Here is an 8,685-nt window from a genome sequence, read left to right on the forward strand (position 1 = left end):
GACAGCAATACAGATAAAATATTACTGCACACAAAATACTCAAATACTGAACAAAGTAAGATATGAGAATGTGATTCTAATTATTACAGTAAAAGCTGAATAAAATGAGAGAGATTTAATAAGAACATTCAGGGAAATATTAATAAAACATTTTTAGAATAGGGTTTATGTAGGTATGTAAATGAAAGGGGAAACAGACAACATTTCACTGAAATAGATATTTTACTCTAAATGAATTATTGCTATAAGCCAGCTAAATATTCCCTTTGTTTATTTACATCATTGTTATATTTATTTAATTGTACAATGTACAATCTAGTGAATTTTCTATTGGTTTTCTTCTATAAATCCATATATGCTTAGCCAAGTGATGGAAGATATTTTGTAATTTCATCTGTTAGAAAAGTTGTATACAGAAAATTAGCGAAAATTAACCTTTTTTTGGGTGTATCTCTATCATATGCAACTCAATAACTTTCAGGAAAGAAAGAAAATAAGTAATACTTGGAAAATCTTTAGGTGAAATGTTTACATATAACATATAAAATCTTTAGGTGAAAATGTTTACATATAACAGTAAAAGTCTGATTACTTTGCACCAAGATAATGATGCTACTACTCTACACTGCATTTAGAGAATACTGCAAGTTGAGTGGTGTACCGCAACACACATTTATGCTTCCAGTTTCCTTGGGTCAAGGGCCCATGTACCAGCCACCACCACCCAAGCCCACTGGTTTCTTGGCTTAGAGCCCCACATGCTGGAATCCAGATAGTGACCTCTTCCCTCAGCTAAAGCTCAGCCCCATTTCTGAAGTCCTCACGGTGTTGTCAGCATTCTGTTCCTTCTGGCGGTAAGATAAAGAATTCAGATCCCAGCAGCAGCCTGTTCAGGCATAGTCAGTCAGCACCTTGGCCATTTGCTTTGTCAAAGTCAGCAGTTAGAGCATCTCTGAGCTCCCTCTTCTCTTCAGAAGAATGCCTATTCACCACCCAAGAGCATGGCCATTAAAAATGAAAAAAAAGATTTATTTAGTTGAAAAACAGAGTGACAAAAATTGGGGTGGAGACACAGAGGGAGAGATCATGCACCTGCTAGTTCAGTCCGGAAATACCCATTCACCTAGTGCTGGGCCAGGCTGAAGCCGATAGCCAGGGATTGCATCCATTTCTCCCACATGAGTGCCAGAGCCCCAGGTATTGCGAACATCATCTGCTGCCTTCCGAGGCACATTTTCAGTGAGGTGAACTGGTTGGAGTAGCCAGGATGAGAACTGACATTCTGATATGGGATTCTACCATTGCAAGGAGGTGCTTAATCCACTGTGCCACCGGACCCCATCTTCTCCACTTTTATAGGCTATACTGATAAGGAATCCTAACTACATCTAACGTTCCCATAATTTTATTCTATTCTGTCAGGATAAACTCATCTATTCTACCTACTTTGAAGAAAATCAGTCAAATTGAAGAGAATTATGTTTATAAAAAAATCTTGCAATCAAGCAGAAGGGAAAAAAAGTTACTACAGGTGAGCAATTAATAACATATACTACATATGTTCCTATGCAGCATTTAGGGCACAAGTTAAAAAATTATCTGAAATACAGTTTGCGTAGTTGTCCTGTGTATTTATCACAGCCTTACAGATAATCTGCCTCATATCATAGTAGGTCCTGGAAGTGTGATCATGGAGACTTATCTAGCAGCAGAGTTTGAGGAAAGTCTCCAAGGAAACGGAGATTCTTCTCAAGAAAGCAGAATTCAGGAGACTTGATGATGTAATTTCAGGTGACTTGATGATTCATTGTATCTTATAAAGGAAATGATAATAAGGTTATTGGGGGGAATATTTATATTCTGTTGTATGATGTGCTGTTCTTCCCCTACATGAATGGTTGGAGACAGTAGCAATGATCTTTAGCACCTGTGTGCTTAGTCTATAGACTATTCTAGTTGCCTGGCATGGGTAGACCTTCTGTGCTTAGTGCTTACTCTTCTTACCTTAATATGCTAGTTTTTTACTTAAAAGTTTTAGAATTACATATTAAGAACTGAGAGTTATTCCAATTTAATACCTATTTTCTCAAACTCATGGTCTTCATAATTTTAATAATCCTAATTAGCTTGCATATTTCTCAGCATCTAGTGAATAAATGAAAGATGTCAGTTTACTCGCTGATAGATTATACTATTCCCTATCTCTAAGAATTGTCGAGGGAGGTGGGGCACTGGCTAGCACACCAAACTGTTTCTCTCTTGCTCCTGCTCTCTTGAGATTTTTAAATCTGCTTTAATGTACCTGCAAGCCAACTTCCTACTCTGCCAATTAGCCATTCATTACCTAATTATCCCCTCCAGCTGAGCCCTCTAAATCTTTATAATAATTCTCCTTTGTTATAATTTCTCTAACAGTATTATTTGTACTCCTTAGAAAGTGATTTCTTATAATTCTAATAATGTTCCAATAATTCAACTGGGTGATAGCAGGCATTTTCTAAAATTTTCCTGATTTTTGCTATTGAAATAGGTATGCTGTAATTTGTACTGACATTTCTGAATCATTAGTCTCTCATAATATTTAAAATTGTACTAAGATCTTTTTCCAAGGTGGAATTAAAAAAGAGTCCCGGATCCTCAACATTTGGTGAAACATTTCTTTTATTTCTCATAAAAGAGTCTTGGAGTGATGTTAGATTATCACTCCAATTCTATAGATAAATGATGCAATCCATTCCCATCGTAAAGGGTTTCCGTAAGTCTTCATGACAGCCATAATGGAGTAACTGGTACTAGATAGCACTCTCACTAAAGAGACTTGAAAGAGAAAAATATCTTTCAAGCAATAGGCAACAGAGAGCCTGTGACTGTGAGCCCTGTATAAAGAGAAACACAAAAGTTTAGCCAGAAGGTTTTCCAGCTTCATGTCTTGGATAATTTCTCAAATGCCCTAATTCAAAGCTAGAGTCACAGAAGAACACACATTTCAATAAAACTAATAGGCAAGAGATCAGAGTTCAAGGAAGTGAAGTGGGGTGAAGCGTCAGAGAGGAAGTCCCTATGTAAGAGGAAGTTCCACAGGTCAAGGAGAGTTTCCTGTCAATGCGCTAGATGAGACCATAAATGCTTCCCAGATACTAGCTTTTCAGGGCTGTGTCGTAATGGAGTAATGCTGGTCAGAAGAGGAGGCAGCTAGGGACATTCAAACCTGCCACTGGCAAGATCTCCTGAACACGCCGCTGAGATGCTGGGAAGGCCTGGGAATAAGAACCACGTTCTAGCCAAGCTGAGACTCAGGTCCTTGGAAAATCCATAGAAAATGGTGAATGGGGTGTGTGGGAGTACTGTGGTGTAGTGGGCTAAAGCTGTAGCCTGCAGCGCCGGCATCCCATATGGGCACTGGTTCATGTCCCAGCTGCTCCACTTCCAATCCAGCTCTCTGCTAAGACCTGGAAAAGCAGTAGAAGATGGCCCAAGTCCTTGGGCCCCTGCACCTGCATGGAAGACCTGGAAGAAGCTCCTGGCTCCTGGCTTCAGATCAGCTCAGCTCTGGTTGTTGTGGTCATTTGGGGAGTGAACCAGTGGATGGAAGACTTCTCTCTCTCTCTGGCTCCACCTTGTTCTGTAACTCTTTCAAATAAATAAATAAATCTTTAAAAAAAAAAAGAAAATGCAGAATGTGGAATCTGAGTTGTTGCTAACTACGTGCGAAGCAACTTGGGCTTGCCTTTTGGTGTAAATAGAAGCAATTTCAGGAGGTTATATCACTAACAAACAGTTAAAATAAAAAACGGTTAAAAATTTTAACAAACATTTAAAATAAAAATCTTAACAAAAGATACCAGAATTCTTCAATATATTATCCACAATATTAACTGTCATCAGCAAGTGTACCAAGAATATTCAGGGGCCGGCACTGTGGTGTAGTGTGTAGGGCCGCCTCCTGTTGCTCCAGCATCCAATACTGGTGCCAGTTCAAGTCCTGGCTGCTCCACTTCTGATCCAGCTCTCTGCTATGGCATGGGAAGGCAATAGAAGATGGCCCACGTCCTTGGACCCTGCAACCATAGCAGAGACTCAGAAGAAGCTCCTGGCTCCTGGTTTCAGATCAGCACAACTCTGGCCATTGCCATAATTTGGGGAGTGAACCAGTTGATGGAAGACTTCTCTCTCTACCTCTGCTTCTCTGTAACTCTGAGTTTAAAATAAATAAATCTTTTAAAAAGAATATTTAAGGAGAAAAAATAGTCTTTTCAGTACATAGTACAGAACAACCATCAAAATCAGAAGGGTGAAGTTAGACTGATACTTCAGATCAAATTCAAATGTTAACTCTAAATGGAAAAAGACCTAAATGTAAGGTATAAGTATTTAACACTTAAGAGAAAACAAAGATTAGTATTTTTTGAGCTTGGAGAGAGCATAGGTTTCTTAGCTATGATACCAAGAATGTAAGAAAATATAAGTGTAAGAAGGAAAAGCATAAATCTACTGAGTTTCATTAAAATTAAATATTTCTGTGCTTCAGGGAAGATTATGAATAAACTATAAAGGCAACCCACAAAATGGAAGTAAAATTTTGCAAATAATATTTGTAATGAAATGTGTTTCAGAATATACAAGACCTTTTACAACATGGTAATATCAAGAAAATATACCTAATCAAAAATGGTGAAGGTTCAGAATAGACTTTCACAAAAATGATACAGAAATGGCAATATCCACATACAAAGGTACTCAACATTATTAGCCTTGAGGGAAATATAAACAGGAAATACAATGACATGCATGTTTGTGTGCAGTAGGATGGCTATGGAGAGAGAGAGAGATCCACATGTCATATTGATGGTGATGTAGAATGATGTGGTCAGTTTGGAAAACAATTTGGGAGCTCCACAAAAGTTAAATGGAGTTATAATACATTCTAGTAAAAGCACTAGTGATACGTTCTTTTTCTAAAATAAAACATATATTCACTTGGAAATTGTGTGATTACTCAGCAAAAATATTAATAATAGCTATGAAGGGGAAAGAAATCAAACGCCCATAAGTTGATGCATAAAGAAAAAGTGGCTCACCCATGTAGCATCCTTTATGTGTCAATAAAGGGGATAAAGGGCAAGCATCAACACTAGTGGCTCATATACATGCACCAGACATCTGACTACCTATATTCGATTTTTGGCTCTGGCTCCTGAGTCTAGTTTCTTGCTAATGCAGACCCTGGGAGATAGTAGTGATGACTGAAGTTGTTGGGTTTCTCTCACCCATGTGGGAGACCTAGGTTGTTTTTCTGAATCCTGGTGTCTGTCCCAGCTAACTCTCAGCCATGACAGGCATTTGGGAAGTGAATAGGCAGGTAAGAGCAGTCTCTCTTTATCTCCCTCTCTCTATCTTTGTTCATCTGCATTTCTCTCTTTTTCTCTGACTCTAAAGTAAATGAGTAATATATTTAAAAGGAATGGAATAATGATGTGTACTATATCACTAAATGCAACTTTGAAACATTATGTTATATGAAAAAAGCCAATTGAACACTTCAATTTATGTGAAATGCCTAGAATAGGAGAACCCATATGGAATATATGTAGATTGGGGGAGGAAAACAAGTAGAGTGGGCATTAATGGTCAGATAGCTTCTTTCAGTGTTGCACATGAAAGTGTTCTAAAAGTCATCATAAGAATAAAGGTGATAATAATAATGAATAAGCATGAAATTCTATAACTAAAATAATAAAAATACATGGTAATAGCAAATTAGAAGTTGTAGAAAAGTGCTATGGCTGAGAAAGAACTTATAAAATCAGTGCCATTCACAACAACTACAACTTTTTAAAAAAATAATTTGGAAGAAATTTAAACAAAGATGTGAAATCTCTCTGCAATGAAAATTGCAAAACATTAAAGGAGGAAACTGAAGAGACACACAAAAAAATGGAAAAATCTCCCAAGTTTGTGGAATAGAAGAATTAATGTCTTCAACATGTCTATGCTACCCAATGCAATTTACAGATTCATTGCAATCTTAATCAAAATAACAAAGACAATCTTCTCAAATCTAGAAAAAAGATCCTAAAATTCATATGGAAATACAAGAGACACTGAATAACTAAAGCAGTCCTAAACAATAAAAACAAAGCCAGAGGCTTCATAATATCAAATTTCAAGACACACCACAAGAAGTTATAATCAAAATAGCATGATATTGACACAAAAATAGTCATGTGGACTAATGGAACAAAATTAAAGTCCTTTAAATTAATTCATGCATCTACAACCAAGAAATCTTTGAGATTAAATCATGCTCTGGAGAAAAGACAGTCTCTTCAACAAATAGTGTTGCAAAAATTGGATCTCTGCATGCAGAAGTATAAAACAAGAACTCTATATTATACCCTACACAAAAATCAACTCACAGTGGATCAAGGATCTAAATCTAAGATCTAATATTGTCAAATTACTAGAGGAAAACATAGGGGAAATACTGCATTACATTGGCAGTGGCAAATACTTTTTGCATAACACCCCAGAAGCTCAGACAATAAATCAAAACGATTAATGCAATTACAGCAAGATAAAAAGCATCTGCACTGTAAAGGAAACACTCAACAAAGTGAAGACCCAACAGACAAAATTGAAGGAAATATTTGCAAACTATGTATCTGATAAAGGATTAATGCGCAGAATATATGAATTTCAAGGAACAATGACAACAAAGTCCAAAATCCAGTTAAGGAATGCACAAGAGTATGAATGAGCATTTTTCAAAGGATGAAATACAAATGGCCAATAGACACATAATGTTCACAATCAGTAGCCATAAGGGAAATGTTAATAAAATCCACAATGAGATTTCACTTCACCCCCTTTAGAACAGTTATCAGCCAAAATTAAAAAAAAAACAACAACACAATGTTGTTAAGGATGTAGAGAAGTAGGTACGATAATATACTGTTGTTGCGAATGTCAACTAACACAACCATTAGGGAAGGCGGTATAGAGATTCCTCAGATATTTGAAAATTGATCTACCATGTGACTCAGCAATCCAGCTCCTGTGAATTTACCCAAATGAAATGAAATTAGCATATGAAAGAGTTATCTGTGGCCCCATGTATATTGTTGCTCAACTGCAGTTCAATCAAAGAAAAGCTAAGATATGGAATCAACCCAGTTGTCCGTCAATTGATGACTGCATAAAGAAAATGTGTATATAAACATTGGAACACTTCTCAGCCAAAAAAAAAAAACAATTAATTCTTGTCTTTTGCAGCAAATTGGATGCAACTGGAGACATTTGTGCTTAATGAAATAAGCTGGCCCCTAAAAGACAAATATAATATATTTCATTTGATTTTTAGTAACTAATATACAGAGTACCAACGGATGTAAACTGTAAGACTGAATTTGACATCTTATGATTAATTATCATTTAAAGCCCTTCACTATATTCCTGTGGAGCAGTGGTTTTCCTAATTTTTATTTGTTGAACACTATATCTAGTACTATATCTAGTAAATCTTAAATATGCTGTTTCAAAACTCAAAAGAAAGAAAAGGAATGAAAGAGGATGGATGAAGGGAATTCTTAGAATTGTATCTATAAATACATGAAATCTGTTTCTTTTACATTAATAAAGTATTTTAAAAGAAGATGCTGGAATAAGAATTAAAAACTGAGGATAAGTCTGTGAATTTTTAAAAGATTTATTTTAGGGGCTGGTGCTGTGCTGCAGTGGGTTAAATCACTGGCTTGAATCATTGGCACCCCATATGGGCACCTGTTCTAGTTGAGGCTGTTACTCTTCTGATCCAGCTCTCTGCTATGGCCTGGGAAAGCAGTAGAAGATGGCCCAACTCCTTGGGCCCCTGCACCCACTTAGGAGATCTGGAAGAAGCTCCTGGTTCCTGGGTTTGGATCGGTGCAGCTCCTGCTGTTGCAGCCATCTGGGGAGTGAACCAGTGGATGGAAGACTTCTCCCTGTCTCTACATCTCTCTGTAACTCTTTCAAATAAATAAAATAAATCTTTAAAAAATTATTTTATTTACCTGAAATGCAGAGTTACAGATAGAGAGATGGAGAGGCAGAACGAGACATCTTTCATCTGCTATTTTGCTTCCCAAACGGCCATACTCTGCTACTTTCCCAGGCACATTAGTGGGGAGCTGAATTAGAAATAAAACAGCCAGAACTCAGACCTGCACCCATATGGATGCCTGCACTGGCACAGGCAGTAGCATGACCCTCCATGCCCTAAACCAGGCTCCAAATCTGTGAATTTTAAGAGAAAGGAAACAAAGAATAAAGGAATATCAATGGAACTCTAGGGACCTTTGTGAAACAATGACAAACATCAAACAAGGATAGGCATACAAGTTTGTGAAACTAGCTACGACATTCATATTTGGTGAATATCAGTCACATAGCACAGCAAAGGACATGAGCTCACGTGCAATCACCAGGCATGTCAGGGAAAGTTTACCAAAGGAAAAAAAATTAATAAACTAAGAATTTTAAAGCAAACAAAAGGAAAAGAAAAATATTTTGTACAAAGATAAGGGTTATTGCAGACTTTTTTAAAGTATGATAAAAGCCAGAAAAAATGGAATGATACTGAGCACAGTGATGGGTTTACAGCCTATGTACAGGCAGAAGATGTAGGAAGTGAAGGCCACATTGGTAACA

Source organism: Lepus europaeus, chromosome 14 (genome assembly GCF_033115175.1).
Source record: "Lepus europaeus isolate LE1 chromosome 14, mLepTim1.pri, whole genome shotgun sequence".
In the NCBI taxonomy this organism is placed as follows: domain Eukaryota; kingdom Metazoa; phylum Chordata; class Mammalia; order Lagomorpha; family Leporidae; genus Lepus; species Lepus europaeus.